General features: G+C 39.6%; 1 protein-coding gene and 3 long non-coding RNA genes across 5 annotated transcripts in view; 1 reads left to right on the plus strand and 3 right to left on the minus strand.

Moving 5' to 3' along the window:
• The window catches only part of GARRE1 (granule associated Rac and RHOG effector 1), a 64,985-nt gene extending 64,588 nt beyond the window's left edge, over positions 1-397 (minus strand). Inside the window, exon 1 of the mRNA XM_062618224.1 lies at positions 315-397. The gene's annotated coding sequence lies outside the window, so the exon portion shown is untranslated. The remainder of the gene's footprint in view (positions 1-314) is intronic.
• Positions 398-597: 200 nt separating this feature from the next.
• On the plus strand, positions 598-12,316 carry LOC134163410 (uncharacterized). Its single transcript, XR_009964727.1, has 3 exons — positions 598-935; positions 9,620-9,707; positions 11,632-12,316. It is a non-coding gene; the product is annotated as an uncharacterized LOC134163410 (long non-coding RNA).
• On the minus strand, positions 1,913-2,551 carry LOC134163412 (uncharacterized). The gene is made up of 3 exons (XR_009964730.1): positions 2,448-2,551; positions 2,191-2,311; positions 1,913-2,069 (listed from the first exon to the last, which is right to left on the minus strand). It is a non-coding gene; the product is annotated as an uncharacterized LOC134163412 (long non-coding RNA).
• LOC134163411 (uncharacterized) lies at positions 10,713-21,092 on the minus strand. Of its 2 annotated transcripts, XR_009964729.1 has the most exons (4): positions 20,896-21,092; positions 19,799-19,949; positions 15,732-16,144; positions 10,713-11,751 (listed from the first exon to the last, which is right to left on the minus strand). It is a non-coding gene; the product is annotated as an uncharacterized LOC134163411 (long non-coding RNA). The 2 variants fall into 2 exon arrangements; XR_009964728.1 differs by lacking the exon at positions 20,896-21,092 and having other exon boundaries at positions 19,799-20,733.
• Positions 21,093-21,146: the final 54 nt, after the last annotated feature.

Consider the following 21,146-nt stretch of genomic DNA (forward strand, 5'->3'; position numbering starts at 1 on the left):
CCCCTGGCCGGGGCTTCCCGCAGGCGCCGCCAGCGGCTCCTCCCAGCCCCTGCCGGTGTCCCCAGCCGCGGCCCGGGGGGCGTTCCCCCGAGCGGCCGCAGGGCGCTGGCCGCTCTCCTCCGCGCCCCGTGCCTCTCGGCGCCCGGGGAGGGAGGAGCGGCGGTAACGCCGTCCGTGCCAGCCCGGTGCCTCGCACCGCCAGGGCCCTGCCGGCCGGGCTGCGGGGCTGCGGCCGGGGACAAGTCCTGTCCGCGGGGTCGGGGGAAGGCCGCCCCCGCCGCGGGAGCACGGGTTCAGCAGCGGCGCTCACTCACCTGCCCGCAACAGCCCCCACCGCGCGGCCAGCCCCGCTCTGTGTACTCCGGAAACGGTGGCTCCTCCGCCGGGCGCCGGGGAGGGGCCGGGCGAGGGGGCGGGCGGAGCCGCGAGTGACAGCGGGAAGGGGAAGGCGGGAGAGGGCGGGCGGCTGCCGGCGGAGGGGTGAGGGAAGGGCAGGGGGTGGGGGGGGGAAGCAGGGGGCAGAGTCGGCGCCGGGACCCAGGGGGCGCTGGGGCCGCCGGGGACATGGATGGAGTAAGGGGACGAAAGGAGGCGAGGCGGGCGGCGGGGTTATTCCATTTAGGGGGTGACAGGGACCGCCCGGGAGGGGCCCCGGCTGTGAGGGGCGCAGGGCAGTGAGGGTGCGGCAAGGCGGGGCAGGGGAAGAAGTGGAGAAGGAAGAAAAATAATCAGTGAATATTTAATATCTGCTTAAAATAACGAGGTTTCTCATTCTGTTGTTCTGTGGTCAGGTGCAGCGTCCTTAGTAGTCTAATTTCTGATGGAGATCCTCAGTGGCACCTGAAAAGTGCAGTATTCATCTTTCCTTCAAAACCACTGGCTGGAGAAACTGCAGAATTCAACACTGCTGCTAAATGGACTTATGTGGGAATTAGGTAAAATGCACAACAATTATCTCAGATAGATCTGCTGGACATAATTTTCATGGTGCTGCTGGCTTTGGGAATTGCTCAGAAACAGGCCTAGTCTATGATGGCTTTGCTGTGTTTACACTGGTTTGTTATTATTTCTCAGGCTTATATTATGCAGAAAAGTTTGTTGCACAATACGATGCATTTTCAAATTACTTTTCCATTGGAATACTTATGTTAATCCTGTCTTAGGAGAAAGTGAACATTTTTTATTGAAAAGGCTTATTTATAATCTTGCATTTTAAATGGAATAAGAATTCAATAACATACGGAAATGTCCGGTAGAAGTTATAAAATAAGGTAATGTGTAATAGTAAGAGAGTAGTTAAAAATTTTTGCAATATACGTCAGCAAAAAATTTTGTCAGCGAGGCTAAGCATCTATTCATCTGGCTCTAATTCACCCACAAAAAAAAAACCCAAACCTACACACTTGGATCTAGTACTAATAAAGTGAAAATAACAGTAATTTCCACCAGTTTCAGTGTTGCTAATCAGAAGACTCCGTGGGAAGAAGTGAAATTGTCAATTTTTTGGACACCTTCTAGCCACACACTACAAATAGTTCTCAAGTAGTGTCTGCGGGGAGCTGCCTAGGAGCAATCTGTGGCTTTGTTTCCTTCTCATAACAGATGGTGGCTGGCAGACTGGACTTCTTATCAGTGTCTTCCCTCCAAACTTTTCTGATTCTTGCATGTGTGCTAAGCTTGTCTCAATTAAGAGATACCTAGGAAATACTTGGATAGACACAACCGAACAGAAGGCTGCCGTATTGTTGGCTCCTTCAAGAGGGAGGGATATCTGAGTATTTTTTGTACTGGCAGAGTGCAGTAAAGGGCTGGAGAAGGTGCCTTTTTTCTTTTTTTTTTTTCCTTTCTTTTATGTTTTTAATTAAATGGTAGATGAAAGATTGACTTAAAAAAATGATTAAAAAGACTCCAACAAGGTTTCAACAGGTTTTTAATAGGAAGGAAGTACAGGTATGAAGTGAAAGACCTGAGTCTGGAGGAAGTCAGAAGGAACTGGAAAGGAAGGGAAAGAGAAATTAAAATACTGAGATGGATTATCCTTCCTCCCAGGCCAGATACTGAGGCTACACCTTAAAAGAAGACCAAAAAAGCTCACAAAATGCCGCCTTTTCATTTTTTCATTTGGGTTTTTTCGAGGAATGGAGAGAGACTAACACATCTAGACAGATACATATTCTTAGGGGTACTTACATTTCCTGTCCTTGGGAAGCAGAGTGGCCAGTCTGGAGCTTCTTATCTGCAAGCAGATATCCAGGAACTGAGGTCTTGCTCTTGTGCCGAGGTTGCATCACACTGCAGTGCAGAGCAGTGTCTGGACCAGTCAGAGCAAACCATTAGGAGAAACTAAGGCAAACATTACCTCTCGCACATGAGTCTTGTTGCATGTCCAGTCCAGACCTGTCCAAAAAGAAATCTAGAATCTCTGGTGAGCCATGGACATTTCCCACCTGCAGAAACCCTTCTGCTCTCCAAGCTGTGTACCTTGTGGTTCTTGGTCATATGCAGGGCATGATAAGGTGCTCATGGGATCACAACAATCTCCTGCTGATGAATTGATGACAAATTACGTTGCACTAGCTGATGGCCAGCCACCAGAACTTTTTCTGACAAAGCTAGGTGTTTTACCAACATGCAGTTTTACCAATAGATCCCAAAACTACACGAGCCATGCTGACATCTCACAGGCAGAAATTTGTTCTACCAACTTAGTCTTACAGTTCAATACAATGCAGTACACAAACGTGTCCTTTCACGCTATCAGGAGGTCTCTAAATCTGTTCCCTATTTTGTTATCCTAGTGATTTAATTGTATTCCATGGATCTGTGCAGAATTTGGTTCTGTTGGCACTTTCAGTGGAGTTAACACACAATAAGCATATTTTTTTATTTGACTTGCTTGGTTTATTTACATATAATTTTTTTACAGTGCTGTGTAACAACTTTTAACACATTCTGCCTCTAAAGATAAGAGACATTTCATTTGAATTTTATTACAGATGAAGTTTATAGATTAGGAGCATAAAGGCGCAGAGGACTGGTAAGAATCCTAGCCTTAATACTTAAAACAGAGTGAGAAATAAGTAGGAAGTTCACACTTTTTAATATAAACAGTGTATGAAACATTCAGTACAGTAGAAGCACATAATGCAGAATAAAGAGGAAACTCTTAAGGACAAGAAAGTACGTAGTATAATTATCGTGACATTAAAATTATTTTTCTGAATGCTTACAATGCTATGTTTATACTCAACAGTCTGATTTTTTATTTTGTGAATTCTAAATATTTTTGAAAGGTGGTGGTATGCTTAACTATTTAGTAAAAACATATGTAAATCAGCATAGACTACAGGTATCCAGTTATGATTTTCATAGTGATGTTAAGTGTACGTGAAAAGTGCTTTCCATGACTTCTGTTGAATAGGAGGGGAAGGAAACCAATGCACTGTTTAAACAAAAAATGTAACAATGTTGTTTAGACAGAGAGGAAAGCAGCTTTGAAATGTATTATGACTACAGCTTGATGTCATGGGCTGTAGGAGGAAGAAATCATTAGCTTGGAAAAAAAAGCACTGGCACAATAGCCATGTGCAAATGTTAATAAGGAAATGCGTATCAGCAAGGTGTGGGATAAGATTAGGAGGATGAATGTTAGTTATAAAATCCCTCAAGAGTGTGTTGTCTTGTTAAAGGAAAAAGCTAATCTACAAGAGGTTGTTGTTTCTGTTAATCAGATAGAGATATGTTTAGGGAAAGGAAATGTGGGAAAAACTGGGGTGATTTTCAAAAACAGGTTTGATCACTGATGTCCTATTTTACCAGCAGCAATTTCCCCTTTGTGGTTACTAAATAGTGTGAATGCTGTAGCAATGGGATGGTTGAAGTACAGGAAGAACGGCAGTAGTGTTGCATTAATATTTGGACTGTATATTTGCAGTTGGAGGGTGAGAAGTAACAAAAATGCAGCTTTAGATCTAGCTATGTTATACAGTTTGTACAGTATGTCACAGTCCTCGTGGCTGGTAGCCTAACTCCCTCTTGCTGTCTGCGTGTTTGACAATGCAAGCATACACGTAGGCAAGTAAGACTTCTAAAAATACATTTCACAGATCATCCATTCCAGCTGTCAGGGTGAGAACAGTTCTGTCCTGCAGCCCTGAACAACTAAAATCCTATCTCAGACAAGTGAAATTTAGTTATTTGCTGCCTGACAGGAAAGCTGCTGACCTATGCTTTATACCCCTCAGTACATTGATGGACCATTGTGTGAAACCTGAGGCTTAAAATGGGTACTGGCCTCTCTCCCAGCTTCTTTGCAAATACTACCAAATGGCAAAAGAAAGGCAAGGTTAGAGCCCTAAACCTGCTGATTGGAAAAATTCTTGCCCATTACCTCCATGGAGTAACTCCAACTTTGGAAAGAGTGAACATGACTGACTATATGCGGCCACCTAAAAATGAGAAAAGGGACAATCACCTCTTCTTGTCAGACAAATCAAAGGTATAGGTCACCTTAAAAAAATCCAAGGCTGCAAGCCAACAATACTAGCTATAAGGAAAATAAATACACACGCGCACACATATATATATAAAAATCTCTTAATCCTACATGGATCAGCCCAGTTTTGATCAAAGTGAATGGAGGCCATTAACTTCAGTTGACGTTGGATGTGTCCCATGACCTTCTGCTTTATATATATAGACTCCCCATACTAATCTTCTCTTCTACAGGTCTGATGTCATCACCATGATTATAAGCAGAACTTATCTCTTGATTGACAGCAAATAACCTTTCCAAAAAGTAGCTAATGAGTAAGAATGTTTTATAAGAGTGACACATGATCATGACTGCCTGCAGTCCATTTTTGTTTACAGGCAGTGGAAGAATTTTGCATATTTCTAAGGTCAGTGTCCCTAGTCCAGAGATGAAGGAGAAGATTTTTGTTTTTAAATTGCTGTTCTGCCTAGAAAACTCTCCTCCATTTGTGCTGAAGGGGAGGAGTAGTCTCTAAAATTCTGTTTTAACCAGCTAGATGGGCACAGGAATGGACTTTTCGCAACTGCATGCACAAAATGGTCATTGGCATTTCATATTTTTGCTTTAGGAAGTCAACTATTCAAACACACATATAATGTTTTCTGAATGTCTGGTGATTCAGATGTCTGGGATCTTATTTTGCTTGTTTTCTTGAAAACTTTCAAAAAAAAAGAATCGGCTTGCAAAACCACAAAAATGTACTTCTAAGCCAGCTGTGGTAAAATAGTTTGCATGGCCATCTAAATACTGGAGAGGTTTTTATAAAGAAAAAAATTATTCTGATGACTAGCAAGTGATTATGAATTCATTATTAGTTAGCCATTAGCACTTGGCTTGTAAGTGTTCAAAGTATGCAGCACACATGGAGCTATTGAGAGAATACTTGTGAGACACAAAGAACTGTTGTTGACATTTTGTAATACTAGGTCTGAGACGACCGTTATAAAACAGATACGCTGTAAATGTGTGAAGGAGAACCAGACTGGTTTCTGTTGGTTTTGGTTTGGTTTTTTGGGTTTTGGGTTTTTTTTCCACTTAAAAATAAATATGGCATTTAACTGTATTTCATTATAAGGTTGTAACTAAAAGTAAAACATAATTCTACATACTTGACCCAACTTATTAAATAGGGTATTTAGGGCTTCTAATATCATAGAGTCTAAACACTATTAAAGAAGTGAAAAAAAAATTATAATTAATTCTAGAACATAAACAGATACAGAAAAATAGTATCCCTCATACTAAATGTTTGACATTAGAGGCCACCTGCCAGATTATGTTTTGTTTGTTTGACCTGGTACAACTGATTGCAATAAGGTGTTATGTGTATTTTGGATAACAGGATTTGACGTTTTTAGTGTCTTATATTGGACATATAATTCTTATTTTAATGGTCTATACTAAATATGTTACTATATGAATGGTGACTTCTGAATTATTTATTTTAAGTCATAGCAGCCTCCCAGTATCTGAAGGGGGCCTGTAAGGATGCTGGGGAGGGACACTTTATTAGGGACTGTAGCAATAGGACAAGGGGTAACAGGTTAAAACTTAAACAGGGGAAGTTTAGATTGGATATAAGGAAGAAGTTCTTTACTGTGAGGGTGGTGAGGCACTGGAATGGGTTGACCAGGGAAGCTGTGAATGCTCCATCCCTGGCGGTGTTCAAGGCCGGGTTGGACAGAGCCTTGAGTGACATGATTTAGTGTGAGGTGTCCCTGCCCATGGCAGGAGGGTTGGAACTTGATGATCTTAAGGTCCTTTCCAACCCTAACTATTCTATGATTTTATGTTCATATAAATAAGACATAAAAATGTTTCTAAAGATACATATAAATATTTGAAGTGGTCTAGAAAGAAGCCTAAATGGTAAAGAATTTCCATGTGGTAGTTCTTGCAGCACTGGATTGTCACAGGGGGACTGATCAGGAGACTGACTGCTATTGCATTGCCTTAGTTTCTGTTAGGGCACTGTAACAAAGGCAACTGAATTCCACTGCCTTAGTGGTACTGTTATTACCTTTTGCCTATACGGATTATTTTGTATCATGGCAAACTGCCCCATAAGGAGTAATGTTGTAATGGAGAATGTGGAATTATGAAAGTAAGTTGAACAGAAGGATAACAGAAACATGTGAGGCAGTATCTCATGTATGAAACTAAATTACTTCATAACATACAGAAAAGTGTAGTGGATAAAACTGTGGTCTGATGCAGGCATGGCATGCAAATGAACTAGTCTTTTCTGTAGAGTTTCTTAAGTAATTACAGAAATACTGAAATGCCCAACTGGGATTGGGATTTAAGCAATCCACTTAGAGGAAGGCATTTCTCAGGAACAACAAAATAAAAGACTGACAAAGCTTCCTTCATAAATGATTCCTGCTAAACCCCTCAATACAGAGCCTCTTTTGAGTGTCCTGTCCAAACCAGTCCAGGTCTAGTGGTGACATCATGAAATGTGAGATGCTTATGAGCTAGTCTCTGGCCACGATGGAGCTTTGGCCACCTGTCTGTCCTGTGCTTCAGAAGATATTCAGGATGTTGACAGAGAAGAGTGGGACTTACCTACTAAAACTTGGCAACTCGGTCTCATTTGTTTTCCGAGGACCAGTGCAGCTAGCAATCCTTGATTGGCTGTGTACCATTTTCCTCTGGCTCCAGCAGGAAAGCCAGAGTAGCTGACCTCAGTGGCTGGTTTCAGGTTCTTGATTTGTTTAGTCAGCTTGTGGTGCTTTCATACTTGTCTGTAACTGCTGCCAAGAGAGCGTTTAGTTTGCTTACATTGTGGTCCACCTCCTGGGCCTGGTTTTCCTTAAGAAACCTGAGATCAGGTTTGAGCAGCTCACTCTCCTCATCACTAAACTAAAGCTGATGGTACAGTGTGCAGTGATGATTTGTTTGTTTGCTTGCTTTTTAAGCTTCCTTAGTCAAAATGATGCAAAAGTGGCTGAGTTATTAGATGCAAACATCCCACACTGCTAGACACATGCCAGGAATGCAGGAGCAGGTCTGAGAACATTTACGGTTCACTCTACTGTTGCCTTTTTCACAGCCCAGAAATTCCTCTGTTGGATATTTGTTTGCCTTAAGTTTAAGGGCTACCAGAAGTTATTTCTCAGGCATTTCACAATAATTCTCCATCTTTCACCATCTTCCAAATGTGCCAGGGCATCTAAGGCAGATAGATGCCCTTTATGTCTGAATAGGCAAGTTAAAGATGCTCTTAGCATCCGCTCTCTCAATTACTATTTCTTCCATGTTTTAAGAGGCACATGCAAACCTTACTACTGTCACTTGGCTCCAAAGGTCCCAATTCATCTGTCCTTAATATAAATTTGGTATAGCCTTGTTGAAATTGATAGCTGTGGTTCCCAGATCTTTCGTATGACATCTAATCAATTGCAGTATTGTAAAAGGAGGTATAAAAAGCTACCAGGCCTGTATCAGACTATCAGATCACAGTTCTCCCTGGTGTGAGAGGCAGGAAACAAAACATCAGTCCCACAAGAAGTGCACATATGCAGCATGCAACTCTTGTGTGAGTTGTTGTATGTCAGCACAGTGGACTGAGACAACAGCCCTGTGGTAGCAACAATGGAAGTTTGAGGGGAAGAAAGTTTTCAGCATTGTGTGTGCACTTCTAAATAATTCAAAGCAGATAAACAGTACCTACAGGTGCTTTTTTTTTTTTTTTTAATTTTATTTCACACTGTTGGATCAAGATACTGTAACTCAAATATAGATCCTTTAGATCCTTTTAGGTATACAACATCAAGACAACAGCTATTAGAAAATAAGGGAGTAATAAAGCAATCTGTATGGCATACAAATTCTATACAGCAGTTGTTTTCTGTTGTTGAATTCTGCATATGTTAGTTTTCTTTTGAATTCCAAGAGCTAAAGTAAGGAAATGATGTGATATGATACAGATCTTTCAAAGTTAAGCTTTGATTTGTATTGAGTGTCATACACCTTGTATACTTCTCAAGAATCTTTGTCATTGCAAGATTTAGAAAATGAGAAGGCAATAAATAATATGATAGAGTATACTCTTCTTCCTTTTTAATGGGAGAATATTTCAGACATGGTGATGTAGCTGACAGATGTCTGGTTTAGCATAAAAGAAAAAGTAGAAGAGAAGAGACTGAAATGCATAGTCATATAGGAAATAAAAAAAACCCTAATTAGTAAAGGAACTAATTAGTAAGGGAACCTATTGTGAATTTATCACAATAGAGTAGCTTATGCATAGCCTCCTCTAAGAAAGCTAAATACATGCTACCTTAATATGAAATAAAGGTAATATAGAATGATAAGCACATCATTTTTGATATTTCACTAATGCTAGCTGTAGTTGGGTTTTATCCAGCTCAAAGACAACCTTAAAGCATGTGAAGAAATGCTCATGTATATGCACAGGTGCACACATGTATTTGTCTGATCTTTAGTTGTTACTACAGATATTATGACAAATAAATAAATTACCTCATTTTACAAAGATTGATATGATAAAAATATACAGAGTTGATTTGTCATATTTATCTTTGGTTTTCACCATAACAAAGGCTACAAATAGAAGAAGATGCAGAAGTATTGGGGCTTATAAATAGCATTCTGAGCTGGGGAAACAATGCAGATCCAAATATTTTCTCTTCTGTACAAATTTGCAGACAATTCTGTCCTGTCATAGAAACTGTAACAGATAATAATCATGAAAGTACTGATAACCTTCTATTATTGTGCTCTTAAATTAAAATATACAGTATGTATCTCTGTCGACCAATCTATTCAATATTGTTTCTAGAAAACAATCTGTAGATTTGTTGAGATAAAATGATTTGCTATTTCCTGGTGTAATTACCCACAAGCATGTGAGCATGACCCCTGTGCCAGCTAACAAACTCTTGGCTATGTATGCAGGGTGACCCCAATCATGGTTACAGAAAAGCAGGATTTGAGGATTAGGCATATTTGTCCCTGTCAGGAGTTGTGTTTTCTCCTCATATGGATTAAATAACTCTCAGAGTTGCTAATTTTGGCCTTCTGATTGCAAGTTCATGTTTTGCTTCATCTCAATTCTAGGAATGGTTGTTTCCTGAGAAAATCAAGCTCAAAATACTTTGGGACACTCTTGTGGTTTTTGTGCATATGGAATTGGCAGACCAGCACAGTACATAGTAAGAATGAATTTCAAACTGTAGTGGTTTTATACCCTATGTTTTCAAGAGTTCGTAATAATTTTTCTGAAAATATATAAACAGAAATCTTTGCAAAGATCATTCCTCCAGCTGTACAGTGTCATACATGTAATGTGGGGATTTCCAGCTTTAATTATAGTAGCAATAACAGAACATATTTAAGGCCTGTTAGCTTTGGTCATGTTTTTACTTAATTTAAAAATCACGGTGCTGATCCTGCAGTGAGATCCATTTACCAAGTGAAGGCCCAGGATCTGCAGTTAGTATTATTCCAGTCTGTGTCTAACTGCAGTTGCATTTTACATAAAATAAATGTGGGCATTTGTTTCAAGGTCAGCAATTTGTGAATTAATAATAATAATAATAATTGTAAATAGCCTCAAAATCCAGTACAATAGGAATTTGAAAACCTCAAAAATTGAAAGATCTGGAGAGGTTCCCCCCCCCCAGCAGAATTGCATGGTAGCAAGAAGGATGAGGTACAAAGTTGTATCTGTAAGTGTCTGCAATTATTTGGATTATAGTAATTTGCACTTTCTGCATGATCATACTCTTTTAAACTCAAGAAGTCTGATAACACACACAAGCAAAAAAACCACAGACAGGTATTTCAAACAATCTGTAAAAAGAACAACATTAACATATAGATCCTTCTGAAAAGATTCCATCTACGGAATTGAGATTTTAAAAGACATACCAGCAAAAGAATCGGGCTTATCTGGTTTGCACAGGAAAAAGTATCAGCCTGAAGGGCAGACATCTTCTAAACCAAAATCTGCATTCCCAGAGAACTTCCTTAAACTGAAACAAGCTGCAAAATGGGCTGATTTCTTAAAATATTAATAGTAAATTTTGACGAGACATTCTCATTATGCTTTCACTGATGCAAATTCATTAAATTGCAATAATAGTAAACCTTGAGAGACTGTGTTTATAAATGAATATCAAAGGATTGTTTCTGACTTTAAGACCCAAGATTTGTTTTGCATGTAGCTGAACAATCATTTATCTTTGCTGACAGCCTGGTTTACATTATTAGACTATGTGCTGCTCTACACCAAATGGCATTGTCCAATTGGGATTTATTTTTAGGCTGCTTTGTAGCAGATGCAGGCTGGCACATCACTGCCTATTCCAGTGATGTGTGTTACATTCCCAGCAGGAGCCTCACTAAGAGGGGAGGAAGGAAACTAGTGGCAGAAATGATAGCAGTGCAAAGCACAAGTCTCAAAACTCCACTTCAGTGGGTCAGCTGCCAAAACTTCCATGTGAATGCTACTTTAAAGCTGTCTTTGCTTCCCATTCAGGACTTGATTTACAATTAAAAAATCATATACAGAGAATTTGCTAGAACTTTGAATTAATAACACACATGACCAAAAGTGTTAAAGTCACTTCTTACTTGATACTGAAAACTCCTAGTCATCAGATACATATGCAATTCACTGCAGCAATTATGAACATTTAAAGTAGTAACCATGTTTTAAAAGAATATATTCTAAGAGCTTGGTTCTGCAGCTTTTAGTATGAGCAGCAATCTTGTATTAGACTTAGCAAGAGTAGATCAGACCCTATGACTCCAAAAAATGTATTTTTCTAGAAAACAAAGTAACTTAAATGTCTGTATTAAACCATTTCCATTGTTAAAGTATTTTTAATATGGAAATACATACCATTTTCCCTAAATAGTATGCTTTAAGACCTTTCCTCTCTATTGTATGGTATATGTGCAAAATAAGTACAATGTGTAATATTTATGTAATTACACATAATTATAAAAATAATATTTAATGGTAATACAGAGTATAATAAATACAACAATTACCTGAAAAAGTAATAGTTATGGGAACTGACATAATTCTGCTAACATCAACATTAATTTCCCATTGTTTCGAGTGGAACCATATTTTACCTAACTGATGGGCTCACCTTTACAAAAACAAGAGACAAGGATGGCTGATCACAGACCTGCAAACCAGGCTGGTGCAATGATTTCCTCTGAGAACTTGGCAAATGCTTTCCATGTGAATGCAATCAAAAGGGATACATAATTTAACAACTTTGCTACCCCTCCAAGAGGAAAAAAAAAAATAAATAAAATATCTGCTTGCTTTCTTTTTAGATGAGTAATTTTTCCTGCCAGGATGTCTGGCAGCTAATGTCACCACTAATACAGTTATGAAGAGTAAACTTCCTGACCATCACTTCATTAGCAGAATTATTAATTGTACTTCCTGAATTTTTATTAATTTTCATATTGAAGTCAGAAATAGTAACTTTTAATATTAAATGGAGCAGGCTGACAACTAGTAAATAGATCTTTACTGAAATTGTAAACAGAATGTAATATAAAAATCAGAGGAGGCACCATTGCTGTTCAGAGTAATAATCCAATTTCAGCTTCTTTGCTTGTAAACAGAAAAAAACTCTGAACTGTGAGAGACTGGGTGAAGTTTATATGTAATGTCAGAAGGAATTTACCTGTCACTATTGATTACACAAGAAAGGCAGAAAAACCTTTCTGCATACAGTTGGCTTCACAGAATATACAAAAAGAATATGTGTGTTCAGATCTGCTTGTGTTAGCACAACCAGCTCTGTGTGGAACCTGAGCAATTGCAGGCCATCATCATGCAGTCTTTCTGATGGAGCAGAAATCTCAGATGCTTTTAAAAGTAGCCCCACTCCTTTTAAAAGCAGCTGTGCCCTCAGCCTGCTCTGCTGCTTATGCGGGACATGCAGGAATGTTCTTGATGCTATGTGCTAAGCCACATGATGAGGCTTGATTAACAATCTTTTGCTGTTTGTTATCTTTTGTTTGTTTGTTTTCCCCAGAGGTCTTTTGGAAAAGATTTTTGCATAGACACTGGAGTCCAAGTAAGCAGTCAGATGCTCTACAGTGTCACCTGCAGCTTGAAAAAAACTATTGCATGGGGCCCGATTTTGCAGCCATTGAAGTAAGCTGTATTCTTTTATTAATGTTTATGGCACAATTGCCCAATGACCATGAAATTTCAGCCTCAAGCTACACATATATCTGAAGTGATTTTTTTTACTATTCAAGTGTTCTTGGCCACTGCTAAAGCCTCTGATAGCTTTTCTGTAGCCGTGGACATTACTGAAGATTCATAGCTCGTTGCTCATTATTGTAAGAATACCCTTGATTTTTGTAGTATTATAAATTTATTTCCTGCCTTGTTAAAATCCATTGCATATAGAGAAATTGTACCCAAGACTGATTTATTCCTATGCTACCAAAACATATTTAAATCTGGTAGCCAGTAATTGTTTAATTGTTTCATGTAACAAAATATAGCAGTTTTTGTTAGAACTGCTACACTGTGACTTGGTAGCTTTTACAAAACAATAGTTATCTGAAGAGGAGATGTTTTTCTGTACTAATAGAAGTTATACAGTGTCACAATTCGTTCATTCAGAAAACATATCTTCTAAAAATAACTCAAAACAACTATGCACCTCTCTCAAGTGTAGGATTCTACTGTTAGATTTGGCTTCTGTGATCATATAAACAGTAATACCAAGTGCTTCTCTCGAAAGAAATGCATAGTTTAACTACACATGCATCTTAGCAGAGACAAGAGACCCAAATGTGACAAGAAGGAAATTGCTGCCATCATAGAGTTTCATTAAAGCTTTAGACATAGAGCTTTTTAAATGACAAATGGTCAATGAAATAATATTATGTCTTTATACTCCAGAGTACTATTAATCTGAGGTTTCAGGACTTTAAGAAATGTTAATTAACTACTTACCGTTCATGTAAAGCATTAGCATTACAGCATTTCATGGGCTGATAACTAAAGCATGGAAATACTAGGTTCTTCAGAAAGGATGACACTGGGGTTCTTTTCCATGTGTATTCCCTAGCAGGTATTTACAGAGATGTTAACTGCTTATTCAGTGTTCATCTCCATGGGTCTTCCATCAAGTTAGCCCAAAAGGAGCAAGAACAATTCTGGGACAGACTGTGAACAACTTCAGTCATACCCAAAGCAGCATGTTATTGCAGCCTGAAGCTTTTTGTTGGATGCTGAGGAGTCCAAATATGATAGCTAAGAAGCCAGGTAGTATTGTTAAGGATTTGAAGCAGTTGCATATTCAAGGAAAGAACACAGACATTGCTGGCTGTTCTGCAGGAAAGTAAAGGTTTGCATCACTTAGATATACATATATGCTTTCCCTTTCCTTCCCTTTCCTTTTCCCTTTCCTTCCCTGTCCTTTTCCCTTTTTCTTTTCCTGTCCGTTTCCCTTCCCTTCCCTTTTCTTTTCCCATAAAGTAGCCTGCTAGGGTAAATAATGTGCACATTGGGAAGCCACTGATAGGTCTACTGAAATGCATTTCTGCACAGGCTTGGAATCTATTTGTGATTTCAGTAGAATTAAAAAATATGATCACTGCAGAAATTTTGTACTGTGTAGGTATAGGAATTGTTCAGCTAATATACCTTTAGCCTAATGTATGGTTTCCAACAGAAGCCATTAGCAGATGATTTGGAGAAAGCTGTAGAAGACCCATAATAATAATCTGATATACACATGAGATCTCAATTTACTATTAAATGTGTTTTGAATGTCAAAAACCTGAAGCGTGGAATTTTTATATACTTCCCACAATTTTTTATTCAAAGAAATCTACTTTTGAGTTATTATTGGTAGCAATTTAACCACTGAATCTCATGAAATTGTTGGTCTCTGTGATTTCGCATAACAAGAGGTTTTGTAATATATTTAAATGCATATTTTATTGTTATTTTTGCATTTCACAACAAACTTCCTCAGCAAGGACTGAAGTTCAAAATCTATCTTTTCTGTAATATTCTGTAATTTTTATGGGTTTATCACAGGTCTTTTAGGCCTGATTCATTTTAAGGGTAAAAAACTAAGCTTCTTTCAGTTTGCCCTTTCACTAGTCCAGTTCATTCTTCTCATCCTTCTTTTAATTTCATCTCGCTGTGCAGTATCCTTTATCAAGATCTTTGCAGACTGTATCATTACACTTCCTTCCAGATGAAGGTATCAGTACCGGTTTGCTCTAACATTCTTCAACTTACTCATTATCACTTTTCTCATGCATCCCAACATTTGATTTACTTGTTTTGGCCACAGCTAAACATGACCTCAGCCCATTTTCTAAGCTGATACACTTTTTTAGAATGCTGTGAATGATATAGATAACTCCTTTTCTTTGCTTCCATAGTACAATACTTTGTAGTTACCAAAACTGAGTTTTGCATGCCATTAGTCTGTCCATATAATAGGTCTTTTGAAATTCTTTCTAGTCCTCTCTAAACTTAATATAAAGAACTTGTCCTCTACAGATTTTGCTGTTCCCTTTTCAGATACTTGCTTTCTTTCCAGATCAGTAATAAATATATTAAATTACACAGAACTATTATTTTCCTTGGTAAAATTGTTAGTATAATTCCAATATAAAAAAAGCTCTAGTTTGACAATTTTTGTGTCTCTGAGATAGACCATTTCCTACCTGTGTTTCAGACTTATTGCCATTACTCTTTTTAGAATGCCAGTTAATTAAAATACAGTGGCTTAATGCTCATTTATACTGCTGGCTCCCTTTTTCATAGATGGAAAGCTACCAGTAATAAGAAACTTAGAGAAAATACCTCTGTTATGGACCATGCCTCTGACATAATTGGAAATGTTTTTCCCTTTCCCACCATAGTACAGTTTATGTTCTTAGCTTGCCTGCGTTATGGGGATTTTGGCTCACATGATTACTTTTTAAAAGAAATTACAGAATCAGAGAGTGGTTTGGGTTGGAAGGAGCCTTAAAGCTCATCTAGTTCCAGAGCTCTGCCACGGGCAGGGACACCTTCCACAAGACCGAGTCGCTTAAAGCCCCTCCAGCTTGGCCTTGAACACTGCGAGGAATGAGAGGAGTTTAAAATAAGGTAGTAACCATTCTGAAATTCCTTGGGAAGGGCAGGGGAAAGGAAGTCCATACGCCCGCATACAGATACCGAATCCCCAGTGCCGTACTGCCATCTGTTGGTAACTGCCGAGCAGAGCTGCAGGAGAACGGCTACCGAGCCTTGATCGATGAACTGCTACACTGACTTGCTGTAGATTATTACTATTTTCTTCTTCCAAGAAGCTGCGCGTCCTTGGCGGGGCATTTGCGCTGTACTGCTGCATTGCTGGGGAAGTGGCTGGACAGGACAGGACAGGGGGCCTCTGGCTCCCAGCTCTGATCCAGACTGTTCAGACCCTCGTCTGCATCTGAAGCTACTACCCAGGGCTAATTCTGTGAAGACCAGGCAGGTCTGTAGCAGGATAATTTAAGATTCTTCCCCATGCCTCCATGGAGGGAAGAGAAGGAAGTGGAATCTGCAAAATTTCTCTGCATGAGTTTTAAAACCTGTAAAACCTGTGACAGGTAAAAAGTGTATTAAAAACACAGCTCTACTTTCTAGCCAAGAAATGTTCATGTATCATAAATCTATTCAACAGCAATACTTTTTAGTACGAAAAATATGGTGTGAGATCTGGAATCAGGCATATGGAGTTCCAGTTCCAGCAACTCATTAGGAAGCCCTCAGAGAATCACGTAGAGGTTCACTTTTTCAGTGCTGCCAAGATGAGATGCTCTGCAGCGAGTTTCAGGAGTGCCGTGCACCTGTATGCTGGGTTCAAGAGCTGATACCTCTGCTCAAGATCCATCAATATCCATTTTTTGTAAACTTTTGTTTTATCTAAGCCAAAGATGCACCAAAAGCCCTTATGAGGACTATGTGAACTGAACCATACAAATAAATAAACCAAAAAATTACTACATACATTAATTAATTCAAATAGACAAGCAATAAAACATAGAAAGAATTAGCAGAAGCTTTAAACAAAGTAGTCACCACCTATGGTTGCTGTCCTGACCATCAGAAAAGTCTTTAAAAGTATTCTGAGAAGATAAACCCAAGAACAAAAAGGGCAGAAAAAACATGGATATAATGGAGACATTGACATTGACCATATATCAGTATTTTCCACGCACATCCTACTTCATGGCCCAAAGGAAACATGTAACTGCTGTTCTGGATAAGACCCACATTACTTCTCTCCTTGTAAGTTTCTTCCACTGTTGCAGATGCCAGGTACCCTTTTTTTCCCCCCTCAAATTTTTTAACTGATTTACCTAGCAAAGTTAATTCAGAGCAATTTCTTCCTGTCTGTCCTTACCATGAAGTTTGCTCTCTCTGTGTGTTTGTACCTACCGCAGTCAGAGTAAAAAGATTACTTCTCCTTGCAAACTGTCCTTTTCTTAAAAATTTAGAGCACTTAGTTTATTAGAAATACTTTAAAATGTAGGTATAAACAATACCTACAGGTCCAATATTTCAGAATTGCTGCACTGACAGTCAGTCTTGGCCTTAGGTTTTTATGTGGTTTTTTTTCCCAAAGCCTCCTCCAATCTCAAGAAAAGCATGTTTCTTCGCTGATCTGAGTGAGCCGTGTTCCAACCAGTTCATGTAGTGAGTGTGCATTTGGGTTTCTCCCACTCCTAAAACCAAAAGCTTGGTGAAACTTGCTTGTGAAGCTCTCTGCAAATCTGGCTTCTTGATTGTATTTGAAACAGAGTACAGGATCTGTAAGTTGGTCCTATTTCTTATTATTCAGAAGAATCCATTCTGCTACTTTCCTGTGGCCACCCATGTAGTTTGTTTCATTAGCAGAAAATGGAAGTCTGTAGTTTTGTTTGCTTTCACATAATAAAATAGGTTAGTACAATGGACTTAAGTGGAAGTGGAATTATATATGAAATTTTTTTATCATGCCAGAAAATTTCTATTAGGGGAAATTAGCCACTTGGTTCTTTCTGATAAATTAATCATAGAGATTATCTATTAAATGTGCCACTTAACCTTTCTGGCATAAGTGCCTGAGGCAGTAATATTTAGGCTCTCCACATTCATTTGGAAATATTAATTTCTATGCAGCTGTCTTCCAAAATGGAATTTTCACTTGTCTTTTTTATAAGTAGGTCATTGTGCAGCTGTTGTTAATAGAAACTGGCATTTGTAAAATGGTAAATCCACCATTTTTCCTATCGGTCACAAAATTTATCTCCATTAATTGCAGAATATCCATTACTAAAATGCCCTTTCTCAGCCCCAAAGGGTGTCATCCCTTGCTATGATAGCCTTTGGCCTTTTTGGAATAGGAATGTGTTTAAGACATCTATTTTGCAAGAGCTAAAGCACCACTATGTTCAGACTATCTGTCTTCCATTAGTTTATGGGTTTGCTGTGATTCTACATCATCACTTCCATCTACATTAGAGCTGCCTTAAAATTAATCTTGAGGGAAATTGGTATGACAGCTATCAGCTGTCAAAGAAACAGCTGTCTTGACTACTGAACTTCCAGGTCCAAATCCTCCTCCTGCCCTGTACAATGAAATCAGTCGGTCTTTTCAGTGTAGACAAGGCCTTACTGTCCCTGTAGTGGTCAGCTGTTGCATAGCTTACGGAGAGACAAGCAACTCCTGGAACAGCTACAGACCTGTCCTGTGGTCTTTGAAGATCAGAATTAGGACTTTGGCCTGGAAAACTTCCTTATGTGTCATAAATTTGCATAATCTGCTATAAGAATAGTTTGAACTCTAAAACTCTCTGAGGTGTGTATCCTAGGGAAAGAAGAAGGAAGTGCTGGCACCAAAGGAATCTAAGAAAAGAAAATACAAATGGCAGGTAATCTATAAACTTATTAAACTAATTAAATGAGAGACAAAATTTCAAAATTTTAGAATATAGTGTTACAAAAGAAAGTAAATGGAATTTACATTATGTAATCAGCAAGCACATTAATCACAGGTAATAAAATCAGCACTTCAGAAAGTGGAATCGGTAGCAAGGCAGTGATGTTACACTCATAGTTTGTCCGTACTGTGAACTAGAATTAATACATTATTGATTACTTGAGCCTATACATTCTTGCACAGATATAACTAAGTATGAGAAGAATGCTTGTAGATTTGGGATGTTAAGCCAGCAAAATCCTGCTGACTTTGGGTTTGGATCAAATAAAATTGAAGACCTTCAAGGTTTAACATCTGGAGGGTTTGGAGACAAATCAAATAGTGTAAGGACTATGATAAAAAATGACAGTGAGGGGGGAAACAAAATTGAAGAGAGCTGTGGTGAAACTTGGACTGAGGCAGTTGTGCTGCATAAGAACATAGGATTCAAATTTCACATGAAAATTGAAAATTGAACAGTTACAAGATTCATGGTTGCTACTTGATCAGACCAGGAAGAAGCTACAGAGTTATACTGTGGTTCAGTAATTTGCAAAGGAAGTGAAAAACTCAGGTGGCCGGGGAACTACAGTGATGAATGAGGATTTAAGAAAGGAATCATCAAAAATATTTCAGCAGGTCATGTAACAAGAGGCAGTGAAATCCTGAATGTGAAGAGAGTAACACCTTGGATACCACCCATGTTTTATAGTGAAAGGCAGAACACGGGAATTGCCAGTTTTGAAATAATAAAAGTGTAAAAGTAGAAGCAAAATTGAGACATCAACATTTAAGAAAACAACAGGATAGCTGAGAGGAGCTGCAAGAGAAGTGAATGTAAATTTGTATACATGGCAGACCTTGAAGCTAATCAGTAGAAAGTGATGAAAGTGCTCAGAGAACAATGACTACTGCTGATAGCAGGAGAGAAACTCAGGAACAGTGTATATAAAGAATCCCTGGATTTGGTACAGATGTAGTGAGATCACTTTAATGAACTCCAATTTGCCCTGATTTGAGAAAAATCAGGAGTATTTCATGGCTGACTATCAAATGCTATTAAATGCTATATTATTAATATAATTTTTAAAAGGGTATTTGTTGTGTCCCTGTAACTAATAGGAGGTATTTATTAAGCCAAAGAACTTTATACCCTGGGTTGCAGTGTGACACTGAACAGGATTCTAAGATTATTGAGGGTTTTATCCTAAAAGCCTTGAAAAGGAAGGAAAATGTATGAAGTTTGCATGGCAGAGTGCATGATGAGCTAAGTGGCTTCTTAAAGACTTACTGGGCATTTGTGGGCTTCTTTCTGGAATCAAGTCCATAGTCCAATTGTTACCTGTCATTTCATTTTCCTTCCTTAGGTAAAGGTATGCAGGGAACCACATGCACTGATGGATGGTGAGGTAGATTCAGACAGCATGAGAGAAGGCTTTAACCTGGAGAAATTGCCCAAACCTATGATTGGCAGGGATTAGAGTGGCCTCCAAAATGTAAAAAAAAATAATACATATCAAGTTATTAAGATTTATTTTGCTGAAGAAAAAAGGCTTTAGCCTATTAAACAGTTATTTAAAGTCTGAAAAATAAACCTTAAAAACAAGCAAATGTGAGGTAAGGAGAGGCCTTTTTTAGGCAGTCTATTATCACTATACTAGAGGTACAGATTTGCTAATGTAATTAAGGATCGAGTAAGAATTTTGTTTTGCAGCAAGAGGCTGATCCTGCTGCTGAAAACTTGGGCTGTGCTTTTAGTGACACCAGTCAAGTTTGCCCTCAAGTTTGGGCTCAGATCCATAAAGGGGCTTAGGTGCTTAAAATATGACTTCACTGGGATTTATTCACCTAAGCCACAGAGTGCAGTCTCTGGAATTTGACATGCTTCTTTACATGCCCGTGTTTAGGCAGCGTTCTACTTTGTGCCCAGAACAGCCCTTTTTTTCTTTCTGAAGAATGGGGCAGCTGCTCACCCGCCTGCCCTGGCCTGCATTCCGAGCAGCAGACCGTGGCGCCGGCCAGCAGTCGCCGCAGGTCAGCCGCGTTGAGCTCCTTATGCAACGGGCAGAGGAAGCCAGGCCCTGGAGCAGAGACCAGGGCAGGCGGCCCTCTGATGTTCGGCCATCTGCAAGAGCGGGTAGATGCTGCTGGCAGGAAGGGTGGGCACCCTATGGGGATTAGAGATGTAGCACGGATGTCACGGTGGTGTCAACGCCAGGCAGGGTTCAGAACGCATCCCCACCCTGAGGCCACGCAGCGGGTGGCTTCCCTCATCGCGCCCCATGCCCCTCACACCCCTCAACTGGACCACGCTGGACCAGGCCGTGGGGCTGACCAAGGATAAAAATAACACCGGGAAGAGCCATTGCTTTTACCCTGGTCAGTTACCGATGCACCCAAACAGCCCTGGCACAACTGCGGCGGCGGCCAAAGAGGAACTGGGCAAGCAGGGTCCGCCGAACCGCTGCGCCCGCCGCCGCGCACATGTGCCCCGTGGCGGGGAAACAGCTCTTCCCTCAGCGCAGGATTTACAGCCCCAAGGGCCAAGCGAACCCTCCGCGCAGGCCTCCACCGCGACGAACTGCAGCAACGCACAAACCCCACCACTACTCGTTCCTCTCGGGGCCGCGCAGGCGAAC

The sequence above is a fragment of the Pezoporus occidentalis genome, unplaced genomic scaffold, assembly GCF_034315485.1.
Source record: "Pezoporus occidentalis ecotype Australia unplaced genomic scaffold, CSIRO_AGI_Poc_V1 ctg20, whole genome shotgun sequence".
NCBI classification, from domain to species: domain Eukaryota; kingdom Metazoa; phylum Chordata; class Aves; order Psittaciformes; family Psittacidae; genus Pezoporus; species Pezoporus occidentalis.